Source organism: Maylandia zebra, linkage group LG1 (assembly GCF_041146795.1).
Source record: "Maylandia zebra isolate NMK-2024a linkage group LG1, Mzebra_GT3a, whole genome shotgun sequence".
In the NCBI taxonomy this organism is placed as follows: domain Eukaryota; kingdom Metazoa; phylum Chordata; class Actinopteri; order Cichliformes; family Cichlidae; genus Maylandia; species Maylandia zebra.
In genome coordinates this window covers 1,104,954-1,121,650 of record NC_135167.1, presented here as the reverse complement: position 1 = coordinate 1,121,650, position 16,697 = coordinate 1,104,954, and the positions used below count along the sequence as shown (strand labels likewise).

The window sequence follows — 16,697 nt, the reverse complement described above, 5'->3', positions numbered from 1 at the left end:
TGGGGGGGGGGGGGGCTGAGCTCCCTGCATCCTCCCGTCGGCCTTCTAGGCATGAAGGTTCAAATCCCACTGCTGCCTTTGCGACGGCGTGCGTCGCCCAAAACTGAGATTAAAAATAGAAATTCACGTTTTCACGAGTGTGTCATGAAAGAGAGGTGCTCTCTTATTTCTGCTCTGAGAGCGCCTCCACTCCAGAGTGGGACAGCTAATCGAGTGCTGGTGTCAAAAAACAGCCAAACGGCGGCGGTTTCTCCCTCGCTCTCCGTGTGAATGTGTTTCCACTCGACGTCTGTGGGAGTGGATCATGTGTCAGAGCAGTTTACAGGTGATTTGCAGGGCAGCGGCTCTACAGAGAGGTGCGTGGAAGGCGGGCAGGGTTCAAGTACCTCGGAGGCTCTGATCACGCCGAACGGAGCAATCCCAGCATCTGAGAGGACCCTTCAAACGCCTCCTTATCGCGCTCCTCGCCACAGCAGCCTCTATCATCTCTCTATCCAAATCATTTTCCCCCTCCGTCATCATCATCTTTTATTTCGCTGCTTCCCATCCCTCCTGTCTCGCTGCCACACCGGACGCCGGTGCAGTCCCCTCCTCATTAACAGATGTAGAAATCCTTTTTTTTACCCCGGCCTAATAACAAGATCAGAGTGGAAACTTCTTTACTTTCGGCCACAAATCGGAATGAAAAACGGCACACGTGATGACCTTTAATCACAATCAGATGTCTTTATTTTGTCCTGACAGGCTGGGTTTTGACCGAGCGCAGCTCGTGAGACTGCTCAAGTTAAATGTGCAGCAGTGGGAGCGAACAGACAGGAGGGATGATGATGTGCTTAACGGTATCTGTGGGCTTCCTCCTGAACACGCTGCTGCACAGATCCTGCGAGCCCGTGCTGATAAATTCAGTTTGATAAAAGGCAGCGAAATGCCGGCCTGTCTGCACACCTCTCTGTGAGCGCCGGTGCGTTCGTCACAGCCGGTGGAAGTCAAGCAAAGGGTTTTAATGTCACATCAGGCTAAATTAAAGACTCAATCGAAGGCCGTGAGAGCTGCAAGTTTTTATTTGCAGTGACAGTGGTGTGCTTCAGCCGTGGCTGCTGCTGGAGATTACCAGGCCCCAGTCGATGCAGGCAGTCGTTTTACATTTTCTATTTGTCTTTTGGGAGTTTTGTGATTATTTGCTGCTCGTTTTTAGCCTCGATGCTCATTTTGTATCTGATGACTTTGAGCAGGGGGAGGGTGTGTGTGTGTGTGTGTGTGTGTGCGTGCGTGCGTGCACGCTCATTTTGAGTCTGGCATTATTTTTCTAATTTGCTATTATTATTAGTATTAATCAAGAGAAATTAGATATGTGCTGCATTAATCATCAACCTTCCTAATATAGCAAACTGAGGGAGCATTTAAGAAAAGGCTGCATTTAAAGCACGCAGCCACCCCCCTCGAGAAGCCCTTTAATACCACATCGCTGTTCTCCATTTATGCAAAAGTAAATAAGTAAACCCAAAAGGCAAATGAGCATTCCAGCTTTAAACACACAGCCTTCTGTAAACGCCTGGCGCAGCCGCGACCGCGTCTCCGAGCAAAGCTGCCGAGAGGCGAAGGATCCCCACTGAGCTTTTTTTAATTTGAAGCTAAATACAAATGCTACCTGTTCTGCTTGTGTTTGAGGACAGGTTAGTCAGAAACAACTTCTTTCTAATTTTATGGGACATCTTTACGCTTAAATAGAAAACATTAGAACAGCTTCCAGACTCTGCAGGGCAATTAGGGAGGGGGTGAGGTGGGGGGTTCATCTTCTATTCATTTGATTTGTTCAGAGAGATTCCCCCAAAAATCTCTAAATAATAATCTGAGATGTTTCCACACAGTGAAGCAGGACCAGACAGGGCCGCGTCCACGAGCTTTTACTGTGGTGCCCCCACCCCACCCCAGGCTTTGGGGAAGTCAGAAGCGTCTTACAAACAAACCCCCAACCACACATTCACAGGTTGAATGATAGCAGACCTTTGCACACTGTTACACTCTTTAACACAGTAATGTTGTTTTTATGAGCTGCAGTGGTGCTGCAGAAAAGCTGAATGAATGCTCGCATTTTTAAGGAAGGCGCTGATATTTGAACACTGTCAGTGAAATTATCTATTTCTTATTTACTCCCACTGTAAGGTGAACACCATTTATTCTGGAAGCTTTTATTCTGAAAACAACAACAACAACCCAATTTCTGAAGCATCCTGTTATTGGTTTTTAATTGATTTCAAATGTGACACACTGCAGTATCTATCAGGATTTGACTTCAAACTTGAAGCTGAACTTTGTTTGTGTGAAACATTTAAGTTTCCTGCAGTGAGGTGACACACAGGTGTACCTGTCCTACTGACACTTCCTGTTTCAGTCCCAAAGCAGCCAATCAGCTGCGGATGGTAAACGTGATTTTAATGAAGTTCATACAGAATATTTGATCCTTTCTTTTCCCTTTTTTCCGTCTGTGCACACAAACAATTCCACCTGCTGTTTTATTTAATTAGGTACAGCAAACGTTACCTGTGTGTGTGTGTGTGTGTGTGTGTGTGTGTGTGTGTGTGTGTGTGCGCGCACACGTGGGGAGCTGTCAGTCTTTCATGAACTACTTTAAAAAGTGTTGTTCAAGGTGGGAACTAAATAGTGTTTATCTAGCACGTATCAGTGTTATTACTGGGGTCGGCTCTGTGATGTGCACGATTCCCCCGGCGACTCGCTCCTCGCTTTAAAATCTCTTTTTAAGTTGGGAGACGTTCCCGCCTCCACGCTAACACACACCCGAACAGGTCTCCCGCATTTTCTGACAGTTTCTCTCAAATCAGCGTTTTAATCTTCATCTTTGTAGTGGCCCACCCCGGCTCCCTTTCTTCCTCCTCCTCCTCAGCTTCCTTTTTCTCTTTGTCTTTTTCTTATTGTTATTATTTTTATGCGCCCCGATTGTGTTTTTTGCGTTCCTCTCTTGTTGTGTCGTTAACAGGGAGAGTCGAGTGGAAGCGCTTCGAGTCAGGCTCGTTTGTCAGAAGCGAGCAGGGAGTCGGAGTAAACACGCAGAGCGTATGCATGCGTGGTGTGGCTGATGGGCTCAGAGGGTGAGAGACAGACTGTACCCTGCATGCCCGCACGTCAGCGGCTTCATGTGAGATCCACTGAAGCCAAACTGCGATTGGTCGGCCAGGCGGCTGGTTAAGATTCAGATATCGGGCGAGCGTGTCTTTTGTCCCGCCCCTCCCTGAACCTGGTTCTGCAGGAGGGTTCTTCCTGTTAAAAGGGAGTTTTTCCTTCCCGCTGTCGCCAAGTGCTGCTCGTAGGATGTGATCTGATGGAATATAAATAACATTGAACTGAGCATCAGGATGAGTTCGAATGAGACATTGGTGGTTGCCAGCGAAGAAATGGATGTGCATGTTCCCCTCGCTGAGCGCCGCTTTTTCAGACTCCCCTTTCACACTGAAGCTCGTGGAGGACATCTTAAAGAGGCTCCATCATTTAAACACTCACTTCCTCCCTCCTCCCATCCAACTCGATGCTTCCACGCTCAAGGAAGTGCTTTGGCACAGAGGGAGAAATAAAGTCCACCTCAGATCTGCAGAGCAAACCTCTCCTGGTTGGCGATCGGCCCCCGAGGGCTCGTAGGCTGAGGCTACATCCCCATGAGAGGAGGAGGAAGGCTGAGAGCGAGGAAGGAGTGTGAACAAGAGTCGGCCTGACCTCGGGTCAGTGTGGGTGGGGTGGGGGGTGATGTTCACTGATATGAGCGAACGTGGTCACCTCCCTGCATCATGGAAGCTTCTTTACAAAATAAAAACTTTGCTTCATGAAAAAATGTTGTGACTGACGCGATCATGCTTTTTTAATAACAACTGGAAATCAGGCCATGAGTCTGAACTCTACAGAAGTTCACAGCGGTCATGTAGGAGCCGTGATGCTGATATGTTGTGTGTAAATCTGAGGTGTCGTCAGTTTCTGGCGGTGATCGTAGCTCCAGATTTACAGGCTGTGTGGCGTCGGAGCGAGGAGGGTCTGAGGAGGAAGCGGAAGACGTCTGAATTTATTTAAAAATTCTGTCCAGGATCGAAATGATGAAGCACAAAAAACGTGACGCGCTTCCTTTTTTCTGTGAATTTTGGAGGGTGGAGCTCTCCGTGAAGAGTCAGGGTGCAGGCGTCGCTCCCACTTAGCAGCCCTGACAGGTGATGTGAGCCCTCAGGTGTTTCAGCACGGCTTGCTGGCTGTACTGTACATACCTGTGTGCGTGTGTCAGGGACTGTTGGGAGGGGTGAGGTGTGTGTTTGGGGGGGGGGGTTGAATCAGCCATTACCAGCGTTCATGTGGAGCCCCGGCAGAGGTCAGTCTCCTCCTCGACACCCCTTTTTCATCCAATTTCTGAGGCTGCGGGCGGCCGCTCGCCGTGCTTTTGTTGCCGGAGGTAATCTGTGAAGTGATCTTAATTATGGAGGTTCGGCCTGTCCCCCCACCCCCATCACCTCTTCCTCCTCTCGCTGTCTCCTTCTTTTTCTCTCTTCCTCTCTGTACACGCTTTTAATCAAACAGCGTAGTTAGCTCGTAATGAGGGCGAAGGGAGCACGTGCGCTCCTGCTTACACATGCTGCGAGGCTTCGAGGAGAACGAGGAGGATGAGGAGGGTGAGGAAGGATGGGGAGGGGCGAGTTTCACTCACAGGTTTGCCTGGAAGATTTTTGCAAACATCTCTAACTGAATGTGAACTGGTCTGAAGTCAGTGTGATAAATAAACCAGCTAACGTGTGTGAGAGAGAGATGCACTTTTGCCTGACTGCTGCGTGCTGATTGGTCTGATTTATTTTCCTGCTGAATTTGTATAATTTATTTTAACGTGTTGTGTTTTGTCACAAACGCCACAAACTCTTTTCAGCTTCTGTAAAAGTAAAGTCCGGACTGTGTGTGTGTGTGTGTGTTGAGCCCTCGGGGCTGAAGTGGGAGGGTGAGGGGTGAAGTCGGGGCAGTGGGGGGTCAGTGGGGATCCGTTACATGTTAAACGGTCGAGGCATTGATGAGATGATCCGGCGAGGATTAGACCGACAATCCTGATGGACGCTGAAAAGGTGACCACATGAGGAGGGGCGTGTGTGTGTGTGTGTGTGTGTGTGTGTGTGTGTGTGTGCATGAGATCACGTGCACCCCTCACACAGGGTCCTGGGAGCCATTTCCAGGTCAGAGTGAGGTCAAAGGGCGGCTGAATGACAGTCAGATCAGACGTTGTCGAGTGTGATGATGTCACTTCTTCCTCATGGTTTTTTACTGCTTTGCAAACATTAATGAGGTTTTTTACCTTTCCTGTGACGTCGCCCGTCGTGCGATCGGCAGCTCGTCTCCTCTGAGCTTCGGTGGTTTTTTTCTAGTGTTCAGACTGAAGCAGATCGCCGACCTCGCACGTCGACCTGTTCCGTACGCGGAGCGTCGAGCTCTGCAGATCCGGCGGACTGAACGTCTGAAGCATCGACGTTTCTGGAAAATCAATTCCATTTGGACGAATAATTTTTTTCCTGGATTTTCCCAACGAATCATGAGAAATGTAATGATTTGTATTCATCTTCATTTACTCTCTGTTTAAGTCAGTGCAGGGTCAAAGGTCGCGTCTTTACCGAGCAGTGTTAATAAATGTTTTGCTGACAGTGGGTGACCGAAGGAGGATGCAGGCCGAGCTCGCTGTGCGCTCGGACCCGGAGCGTCATACGTCCAGCTGTCATTCCGCAGCTTTGCGTGTGGTGATGTCACAGCGAGCAGACAAATACCCCGCCCTGCAGGTCAGGGCAGCCATGTTCAGATCAAAGTCTGTATATAAAAGATGGTGGTAGCCAACGTGATGATTTTGGATCCTCTATGTTGGTTCTTTGGAGTGACACAGAGGCATCAGAGTGTGTGTTTGTGTGTGTCTGTGTGTGTGTTACAGTGAGGCTGCTAATTCCTTCAGGGTCAGGAGGCGGGGCTAGGGTTAAACGCTGTGGTGGGGAGGTCAGCGGTGATTAGCTGCCATCTGAACTAACGGCCGGATGCTGAAGAAGGAGTGGGAGGGGCCAGCAGTGTGCTCGCCCCCCCCCTCCCCCCCCCCCCTTGTCCTTATATTATTAAAGGTTGCCTCCATGCTTAAGTAAGGCGAGGCAGATGGGCCTTTTCATAAATCATGCTTATAAGATGATTACAGGCGTCGCCGCCCAGCATTCTCTCCCCTTCGCCCTCACTACAGTAGCGCTCAGAGTTTTCCTCAAGGCCGGCTAATCTCGGCGTGTTTTTAAACCCACAGAGCCGAAGCTGAAGTCTGATTATTTTACTGACCCGGGGAGAGAAAGGAGACACCGAGAGCAACAAAGAAGGGGAGAAAAATGCAAAAGATAAGAGCGAGTGCCGCCTCCTCTCCCACTTGTTCTGCTCCCGAGCTCAGAAAGTTGCTCAGGAACAGGATGTTCGATATATAGCACTGTGTGTGTGTGTGTGCTGTTCCTTGATGTATGCGCCGTGTCAGGCAGTCATTGTCTCCTGGGTAAAGAATGATAGTTCAAATACCTAGCATCTCTCCCCTGGTGCTCCAAACGCTCGCCTTTGAAGTTTTTATAATCCATCTGTCATCTGCGAGCAGGGAGGGCACATGTTCTGTACCACTCAATTACCAAATTCTCTTTTTGCCAACTACAATGAAACAGGAAGCAAATAATATGGGCGACCCTGAAAAAAAGCGAGAGGGGGGAGGAGGGGGGGGGGTGAATGGAGAGAGAGAGAAAGAGGGAGGAATTGCTTGAAAATCCTGCGTTCCTGACTTTCTCACGCACTTGATTGTGTCCCCTCGCTGCCTCTCATAACAGGAGAACAAAGCCTGTTTGTTGTGGGTGGAATGCCTAAAATGCTTCCTACTGTTACAATTATGAAGAATTTGATTGAATGTGTATTGTTTCAAGGGCTTGGTGATTTTGATCATTTTTTTAAGTGCCTTAGATTGTTACTCGGCTTCCCCACCCCCCCATGAGAAATAATAAGCAGTCACCTAATCAGATTCCATTTGATATAAACATTTCATTTGTTATAAGGCCGGTCAATGTCGCGCGTGTTTTCCGCGATGCATTATTCATCGCGCACGCTCCGAGATGCGTTCTGAATGGCTTTTCTGTCAGCAGCTGGATGGAGTATCTAATGAAGTTTGCCGCACTTCTTGGTGTTAAAATCGTCTTTAATTGGTGAGCGCTTTGTTGTGCGTCGCTTTAAAGCCGTGCTGAGGAAAACTTCAGATGACTGCGTGGAAAATAACAACAGCGGCGGCTGCAAATTATGGCTCGGAAACATATTTCATTTACATACGCCGCAGGCCGCTTTTAAGGCGTCTACCTTTTAATTCTTTTTCATATTTAACACTCGATACAAAACAATAAGAAAGCCTCAGATCTGCGTGTCTGGTTCCTCGTTTACATCCGAGCCCCCCACCCCGTCCCTCGGCGTCCTCACCGGGAGGAAGATGAAAAGATTGTTTTGAGAAGCTCCAAAGGAAATTTGACGTTCTTTGGTTGCTTCTGAAACTTCCAATATTCTGCCGTAATTGTTTCGTGCACGTTATATATCTTCGTTTGGGGTGGGGGGGCTGGGGGGAGATGAGGAACGCGTCGGCCTCTTTCTTCCCAAATAAAAGGCAGCAGAACCCATCTGGTTGGGTGATCCACTGCTGGCCCTCTCGCGCTCATCGCTGAAATAATACTCCCTCTAATGACTCCCGCATATTCTGAAATCTCCCTTTTGAAATTGGTCTTGGCAGATTATTTGCAGGTACTTGAGTTGCATCTGTTTGCAATTTTGCAAATGTGGAAGACTTTAATGCCGGGCAGGGCGGCGAGCAGAGAAGAGGCTATTTTAATCCCTGGGATAACACCGGCTGTCGGCGTGAGGGGGCCCAGGCGAATGTCGGGACAGTACCTGCACGTATACCGGCGCTGACCCCACCCCCCCGATCCCATCCATCCATCTGTACCGTGTGGACGCTGGGGGTGAAAGCAGGAGGCCATCACGTACCCTCAGAAACAAAGGGCTCCTGTCCCTGCAGCCAGCAGCAGATTCAGTAACAGGTTCGGTTTCCAGAAGACGGAAATTTATGTAAATGTTATGATGCGCTGTGACAGCGGGTTGTCGCCACGGCTCACCCGGGTCGCCCAGTTAGAGTGAAAGAAGCAGTCCAGTCCGTTAGGCAGGAGGCTCTGGGTTCAGACCTTCCTGGGTTTCCTTGGTTTTCAAAATAAAAGAATAAAAGAACCCCTGTTTGAAGCTGAAAAGTCACTCGTGGTCTTTTATTTGGATCACGTTTAATTTTCAGCCTTTGTCTGACCACGAGCTCGTGGCGGACACTCGGCATCAACGAGCGAAGAACAAGAAGCGCTGCGGGTTTCGAGCTCGTCCAGGTGCCGGGGCTGGCACCGTGGATACGCAGGCGTACCTGCACAGAGTCGCCCGGACGCGAGCTGCGTCGGCGTGCCCCGATGAGCCGCGCGCTGCATTCAGTCACTTACGACACGAATAACTGAGCGGAGGCCGTCGGTTATTTATGTTGTCCAGATAAAGTGCAGTGATTAGCGAGGCTAAACCAAAGCTGAAATGATTGTGACTTCAGTCCCTATTATTTCTACCATGTGGCGAGCAGCTGACCAGCTTAAGCCTCCCCCTCGCGCCCCCGCCCCCTCCCTCTTTTAAAGCTGTAATAAGGTGCCCTATTGTCCGATGGCAGGGAGAAGCGGGGCCGCGGCCGAGCCCACCCAGCTGACTGTAATTTCATAGGTGGTTACAATTACATTAATTACATATTTCATCAACAGTGTTTATCCAGCCGCGCGGTGAATGAAGAGGCCAAACTTTTAACTTTTGTTTTTGCATTTCTTGTTTCCCCCTTTTCTCCTTCCTCCTCCTCTTCCTCCTCCATTTTTTTTTTGTGGTTGTTTTATTAGGAGCGAGGGGAGGGGAGGTGCCAGAGGAGGAATTATGCTGAAAGTGTATGCCTTGCAACTTTTCCCCTCCCTGTTGGAAATGTTTATTTGAACAGTAAGCTCATGATTTGAATATTTGTAATCCATGCTTAAATTTACAGGCCAGATGAACTTTTTGGCACAGAATGGCAACCATAAGTAGGATTTTGAGAAAAGCTTTACAAAATTTTAAGCCATGTGCAAGGCTTATATAATTTAGAAGGGGGGGAAATATGCACAAATAAAACAGGCTCTGTCTTATTTACTTTACACTCGCAGAAAAAAATGCATCATATGGCCTCTGACGTACGGACGTATATGTGCGGATGCACGCGGAGTTGTGTCTTTGCAGGAGACTCAGCTGCTTGTGAGTCTGTGCGGGAATAACGTCCACCCCGGTGTCGGCGGGTGCCACCCATCGTGGAGGGGGAGGGGGGAGAGCGGGGTCAGCGAGGCAGGCGGGAGGAAAAGGAAGACTTTCTTAAATGATGCTAATCAGTCCGGAGGGGCCTGGCCCTCTCTGCCTCATCAGGCTGCTGTAATTCAGATGTGCCGAGAACCTGGAATTAAACGTGTCACTGTGAGGCGCACGTGTGTGTGCGTGCATGTGTGTGTGTGTGTGTGTGTGTGTGTGTGTGTGTGTGTGTGTGAGGGGTGTTTAGGGGTTAAGTAGAACCAAATTAGTCGATGGGAGCACTAACAGCAGCGGGAGCTTTCTGTGTGGCTACTTCTTGGTGAATGTCAAGATGATTTAGCTGCTCTTCTGCTCGCCGTCTGTCTCTGAGCGCCGCTCCTCCAATCACGGCTCCGGGCTGTCTGTTTGTGGCCCTCCATGCAACAAATGAATATTAAATCTACGCTGGGCATTTTCGCACAATGGCAGGAGGTTACGCTTTGAAATATGAGAACGGTTAGAGCCAGAAATCCTGCGAGGTAACATCACTAAAGTCTCACAGGAAGTTTAACATCTATAAAGTGGGGGGGGGGCTCCTGACCGCTGGAGCCAGCATATGCGCTGTAATATATTTTAATCACTGTGGAGGACGCATAAATTAGGCTTCCTTTATTCGATAAAAGCTGTAAATAAAAGCCTGTTTGCTGATAAAATTAAAACTCTGAAGGAAAATGAGAATATTTGCACAATAATGAAATGAGGAGTGGAGGGGTCACAGGAAAACACTCGTGCTTTACTTTCTTTGCTGCTTCCTGTGAAAAGTCTAAAACATCACGTTGATGTGTGAACAGATTCTGGTCTGAACATATTTGTTTAGGGTTTCTGTGCTCTTCATACTGATCTTCTTTCTGTGTGTGGCTGAATGTGGCGATCTTTCATTTGTGCTCTAGAACATTTCATGCTTCGTGTCATTCGGCGTCATCACCGGCTGTACCTAATGTTCAGGTTTTATTCATGTGGACCTGCTAAGCTGTCGCTGGGCTCCTGTTTCTGGTAGAGCCGGTGCTGCGTGCAGGTGAGGTGGCGGCGCTGCGGCTGTGCCGACACGCACGCACAAAATGCTGCGTGTGTTTGTAGTGCTTACAGTGCTTATCGACATTATTCATGCTCGTTTTTACAGCACGGGAAATTTCACGGAAAAATCACAGCTTCTTTATGTTCAAATGAAAAATAAATACATAATTAAAAATAATGCCAATTTATATTATTTATGTAAAGAGCAGTAAATAAATAAAAGGTTCCTAGTGATCAGTGTCTGCTGAGAGCGTCTCAGTGAGGCGAGTGTGAAGAAGGAAAACGTAGCGGTCGCTGTGAATCAGAGCCGGTTTGAGAGTAAAATGAGAGAGGTTAGTGTTGATGAGTGTTTCCTGTGAGCTCACAGTGAAGAGTGTGTGTGTGTGTGTGTGTGTGTGTGTGTGTGTGTGTGTGTGTGTGTGTGTGTGTGTGTGTGTGTGTGTGTGTGTGTGTGTGTGTGTGCGCGCGGGGACACCAGTTGGGCTAACAGCTGAATCATGGCTCAGCCGCTGCCCCTCGTAGTCCTTGGCAGTTAGCGGTGTGAAAAAGCCTTCTCTTTGAGGGCATTATATAGATTAATGTGCTGCGCCTCGGGCACACACACACACACTCACACACACACACACACCTCGCCAGGGAGGGATACTAACTCAGTGTGTGTGTGCAGCATTGGATTGTTGAGTTTACTGAGTGTGTGTGTGTGTGTGTGTGTGTGTGTGTGTGTGTGTGTGTGTGTGTGTGTGTGTGTAAGCTGAGAGAGAGAAGCTCGCCTGGTTGATTTTTGAATTATTTTTTTTATAAATCACTTATATATTAAAATTTGTTTTTAAGGTGGAGATGTTGTTTAGTGAGTTATTCTTAAGGTGGAAATGCAGTTTAGCGGTTTGTCTTTAAGGTGGAAATGCATTTCAGGGACGACACAAAGATATCGTTCCTGCTTTTCTACGCTGAACTTTTTCACCTCATGTGAGGCTTTAAGTTTATGCAGGGTGTTGGTGGGGGGGTCGTGTAGGGACAGCTTTCTCTGAAGGTATTTTTATGTGGATTAGGGGGTGTTTATGAGGACTGGCTGACCACAAAAGGGGGAGGGGGGTGTTTCTCCTCACTCTCTCTGTTTTACCCCCCCCCCCCTGTTTTCCCCTTTCTAGCCGAATTAGCTGTGAGTTTAGCGGAGTGCGATCAGGGTGTAGCTGAGCTGATTCACACACACACACGGCCGCTGGAAGCAAACGCAGATGGAAAAGTACAACAGTGTTCCAGCTGAAGTTACAGCTTGTCGGGGTAAACAGGACACTTCAACTTTTAAAGGCCTTGCTTGCCCCCCTTTTCTCATCTCGCTGGAAACTGCGCGGTGAAATTTATCGTATCAGGATTTAACGCGTTCCAGCCCAGATCAGTCAATCTGTGGGTGTTTCTATGACACCCAACCATGCGTGCGCCACGTACATACGTGTGCACGTGGAGCCGGAGCGTGTGCCGGTATCTGCAGCCGGTGGTCTAAATAACCTACTTTTGTCTGACAGCGGCGCGGAGACACGGAGGTGCACATATGCAGAAAGCTATTTGGAAAGGCCTCCTCGTAGCTGTCAGCTTTTATTATGCGCTGAGGTGTCATGTTTGTTAGGAAGCTGAGTGCAGATGGCAGAGTGGAAGAAATGGATCACTAATTTTAACAATGATTAATGAACAGAGATGGAAAATGAATTACATCGGACTATTGGAGGCAAGGAATATTTTCTCTGAAAATGTTAACTTCGGCTGCCAGGCAGCCGGCCGTGCTGTGGGTGTTATTGAGGAGGGGGAGTGTGTGTGTGTGTGTGTGTGTGCGTGCGTGTGTGCGCTCTAAGGTGCAATTTTTCCCCTGCATCTTTTGTAGAATCAACACTTCACTGCTCTTGCCTATTACTTTAGTGCTCGCCTGCTTAAACACTGCCAGCTTCACACACGCTGTTGTTCCCCCTGTGTGTACTGCTCTAGCAGTTAAGGTACACACTCTTTAATAAGGTAAACACAGGAAAGGTTAGACTGTCTTAAAATGTTCCCTATTTTCATTACTCTGCAGTGCGCTTTATATCAAATCAGAGATGTTGCAGATTCAATCAAGTGTTAGCAGCTCGTGCCGAGGCGTCTGCCTTTAACCGCTCTCTGAGCGCAGCGTGTCTGCAGGTCTGCAGGCGGAGGCGTGGCCGGGGGTGTTCGGACTCCCTTTTTGTCCCTACGGGTGCAGTGTGTGCCTGTGCACCCCAAGGGTGCACCTGTGTGCCCTGAAGGCTCACGCATGCTCCGTTTCTTCTGCACTCGGGACACAGTCAGATATTCCGATGAGGAGCTTCGATGTGTTGTGACACGGTGGTGCAGAGGTTAGCAGCACAGTTCTGGGTTTGAACCTTGATGTGTTCTCGCTGTGGCCCGTGAATATCTCCATTTCTGCAGGCTTGCATTAGAGCGAGCCTTTTTATTTTTATTTTGTGAATGTTTTTGTAGCAAAATGTAAAAACGTTCAAACTGAAGCCTCAGCGTCTGTCACGTATTTGTGTGGTGCAGAATAAAACCAAGGCCCGACCTGCTTTAGTCTTAACACCACACATATCAACTCAGGCCCATCAAACTTGCTGCAGAGGACGAGTCAGCTTTCAGATGCGATGGCAGCCAGACCGCAGACCTGCCATCCTCCATTGTTTGTGATCTGAGGGGAAACCTTGGAGTTTCTGCCACTTTTTCCCCTCGCATCAGACCCACCCCCTCACCCCGTCGCCCCCCTCCCAGACGCGTCTCTGCCGATGTTCGTCTGGTGGGCGGCTGGTGGAACACGGTTTAATAGGTAGATGTGAACTATTTTGAATTTAATTAATCTCCTGATGAGAAAAAAGAGAAAACAGCAACTTCCAGCAACACAGTGTGTGTGTGTGTGTGTGTGTGTGTGTGTGTGTGTGTGTGTGTGTGTGTGTGTGTGTGTGTGTGTGTGTGTGTGTGTGTGTGTGTGTGTGTGCACGTTTGAGGAGACAGAGGGAGAGATCTCAGGTTACGGCAGCATATGCTAAGCACTCGGAAAACATACACAATGCCTTTGGTGAACAAGGTAGTCGGTATGCCCCTGGGAGCCAATTTGGATTGTGACTTAAGGCAACGTCGTGGCTTTGTGTGTGTGTGTGTGTGTGTGTGTGTGTGTGTGTGTGTGTGTGTGTGTGTGTGTGTGTGAGAGATTTACTCTTGACGCTCCATTGAAACAGTAGTGGTGGGTAAATCTGGGTGGCCCTCCTGCAGACCCTCCACATCTGTGTCCCCCCCGCCCCCCCTGCAGGACTGAGCCGGCTCCTCTCTGCCTGGCTGCTCCTCCGCACTCACAGCACACTCAGCCAGACCTCGTTTTACCCAATCACAGCGTCCGCGGTAACCAAACCCACCGCGGCAGACGACGGTATTGATCTGAGCGTGAGTGGCAGGCGGGGTACGGCGCGCGGCGTGGAGCGTTTAGCGCCTAGATTGAGGGTAAATATACAAAAAAGGAGATCTCGCAGATTCCCGTCTAAGCAAACTTTGACAGATTTAAGCAAACGTTTGAAATGTCACAAAAAATGAAATGTAAATCAGGAGCAGTTTAGTCAGCTGCGTCGAAACGGATAAATTAACTTCTTCAACAAAGAGCAAAGCTCCGCCACTTTTTAGGCGTTCCTCCTCGATGTGAAGTCTGTGCAGAGGAAGCAAACGCTGGCAGAAGCTCCGATATCTGCCAGCCGGGCTGCTCTAACAGGAAGTGCCGGCCTTTCTTACTCCGTGCTCTCCGAGCGCTCGTGCAGCGCGGGGCGTCGAGGAGCGGCGTGGGGCTTTTGCACTCCCCTCATCAGCCGTCACTGCAGAAAACATCATCATCAGAAGAAGAAATGAAAAAAGTCAGACACTGATGTGCACAAGCAATTACAGTTCATATATTTGTTAGATTATTCGTGTAAACGACATCACGTCTGCACAGGAAGTGCTGGGGAAAATAAAGCCGTGTGTCGGGGGGGGGGTCTTTGTCTGCTGTCGCCACCGTTACAAACTTGTCAAGCTTCAAATGTGTGTGACTGTGAATTTCCTGGTGTGTGTGCTTTGTTTACAGGCTCTTGTCGTCCCACCTTCTGTGAAGCTGTCGGCGCTCTTCCTGACACCCGGCGCTCGCTGGAGAGGCGGCAGTCACGCAGGTACGATTGCACCGATTGATCGCGGGAGAAAGGGGAGGATATTAAAGGTGTCTGTCACATTTGTGCGCTCTCCTGCTTTGCTTTCTTTCCCAAAAGTCCACAAAGTCGTGCCGTACTTTCTCTGAGTTGGCCTGTCGCAGTGTCTGCCGGCGGCTCAACGGCGTGCTCGTTGGACTCCACGCTTCCACTGCCAGCGTGCACGCACGTACTCACGGCAGCTGAAGATGTGGTCAAAGCGGCCGTGTTTGGGCGTGTTTTCGTGCATCCGCGGCGTGAGTTTGAAGGCACATATGCCGGGATGCATGGCGGCAGAGCCGGCAGCAGGATGCGTCGGGGGCGTGTTTCTGCTGCGCGTGTGACTCCGAGTCTGTTAAATCTGCTCTTTGCATCTGTCTGCTATTAAACTGAATCTGGCTCCGTTTAACGTCTTCTCCTCATCACGCGCAGAGAAAAATAAAAAATCAACCTGTAGCTGCAACATAAATACGAGCAGCGAAGATATGAAATATTGATTCAATTATCAGAAACACTCAGACGGCCTGTTTACTTTTTCCTTGGACTGAATTCTGAGCGTCCAGATGTGGAGCCGCTGATGTGAGGCTTCCTGGAAATTTCAGGACGTTTTCGGCTGGCGGGCGCGCTGCGGTCAGACTTTGCCGCTGGTCGTTACTGTGGTAACAGAGGAGATGGAGACAGGGTTGAGAGAAAGCTTATTTGAACCCAAACCTGGGTCTCTTTTTAAATCTGAGCCGTCTGGTTGCACGAATGTAACGTAAAGTGTGACCGAACGATGGAAACGCCCCGACACCTCTGCATCATCCGCCAGTTTTTATATGGTCACTTTTCTTAACTATGTGAATGAGGGAGCGTTTCTGAATGTCCACACATGTATGTGTGTGCATGCACGCCTGCCCTGCACGTCATATCGCTTCATCCGTTAAACAGAAGGAGGGTTCTTCTTCTGTCTGCTCCTTTTCCTGCATGATTTGAGCGACGTACAGATGATTCACTTACTGAGGATGTCCATAAATGTCAGCTGTACGTTATTCTTTTAAATGTTGATTTCACACGGAGGCCGGAGCGGTGACACTGTGCTAAAGTTTAACTGCACATTTAAACCGTGAGCTACGTGAAGAAAAAGAAACACAATTTCACCTTTAAAAGGGAAAGTTTGTGTTAATGAACAGAGTGTCTTTTTTTAAACTTACTGAAAAAAACATTCATGTCTGTGAGTTTAGTTTTATTCATTTAGCGCAGTCACGGCTCTTTGTACTGTAAGACCTACAGTAATACAGGCAGGCTCATTTTACAGGTTTAACTACATATTACAGAAATGCTGCTTTAATGAATAAAAGAAATAAATTACAGAAAGCTTTCTTTCCTGTGCCCGCCTTTACATTTTCCATAGCTGTCCAGTGGGCCGGATTGGCCTCTTTCCTGGGCCGATTCTGGCCCCTGGGCCTTGCGTTTGACACCCCATCTCTATAAGAAGAACTTGGTGACAGTGGGAAGGAAAAACTCCCTTTTAACAGGAAGAAACCTTCAGCAGAACCAGGCTCAGGGAGGGGCGGGGCCATCCAAAACACACCAGTCTTTTCAGCACATATTCACGCACACACACACACACACACACACACACACACACACTCGCACACACACACACACACACACACACACTCGCACACACACACACACACACACACACACACTCGCACACACACACACACACACACTCGCACACACACACACACTCGCGCACACACACACACACACACACACTCGCACACACACACACACACACACACACACACACACACACACACACACACACACACACACACACACACACACACACACACACTCGGCCTGTCACAGAGCCACACCGCTGTCATTTCCTCTCTGTGCAGCTCAAGGAGACAATTAGCAAACAGAGGTGACACGGTAAACAGGTGCGAGCCATTATTCCTGGAGCTGGATGAGCGTGGCCACCCCATCCCTCACCGTGATGGGCTGTTACTGTGTGTGTGTGAGGGGGGGGGCATGCTTCATCCTACCCAGTTG

General features: G+C 48.9%; 1 protein-coding gene across 5 annotated transcripts in view; it reads left to right on the top strand.

The window, feature by feature from the left end:
- The window catches only part of znf536 (zinc finger protein 536), a 199,421-nt gene that overhangs the window by 21,674 nt on the left and 161,050 nt on the right, over positions 1-16,697 (top strand). For 4 of the 5 annotated variants that reach the window (XM_076882350.1, XM_012923137.3, XM_012923138.3 and 1 more), the window contains one exon: positions 14,555-14,636. The exons of the other annotated variant lie outside the window; for it this stretch is intronic. The gene's annotated coding sequence lies outside the window, so the exon portion shown is untranslated. The remainder of the gene's footprint in view (positions 1-14,554; positions 14,637-16,697) is intronic. 5 annotated transcript variants of the gene reach the window in all.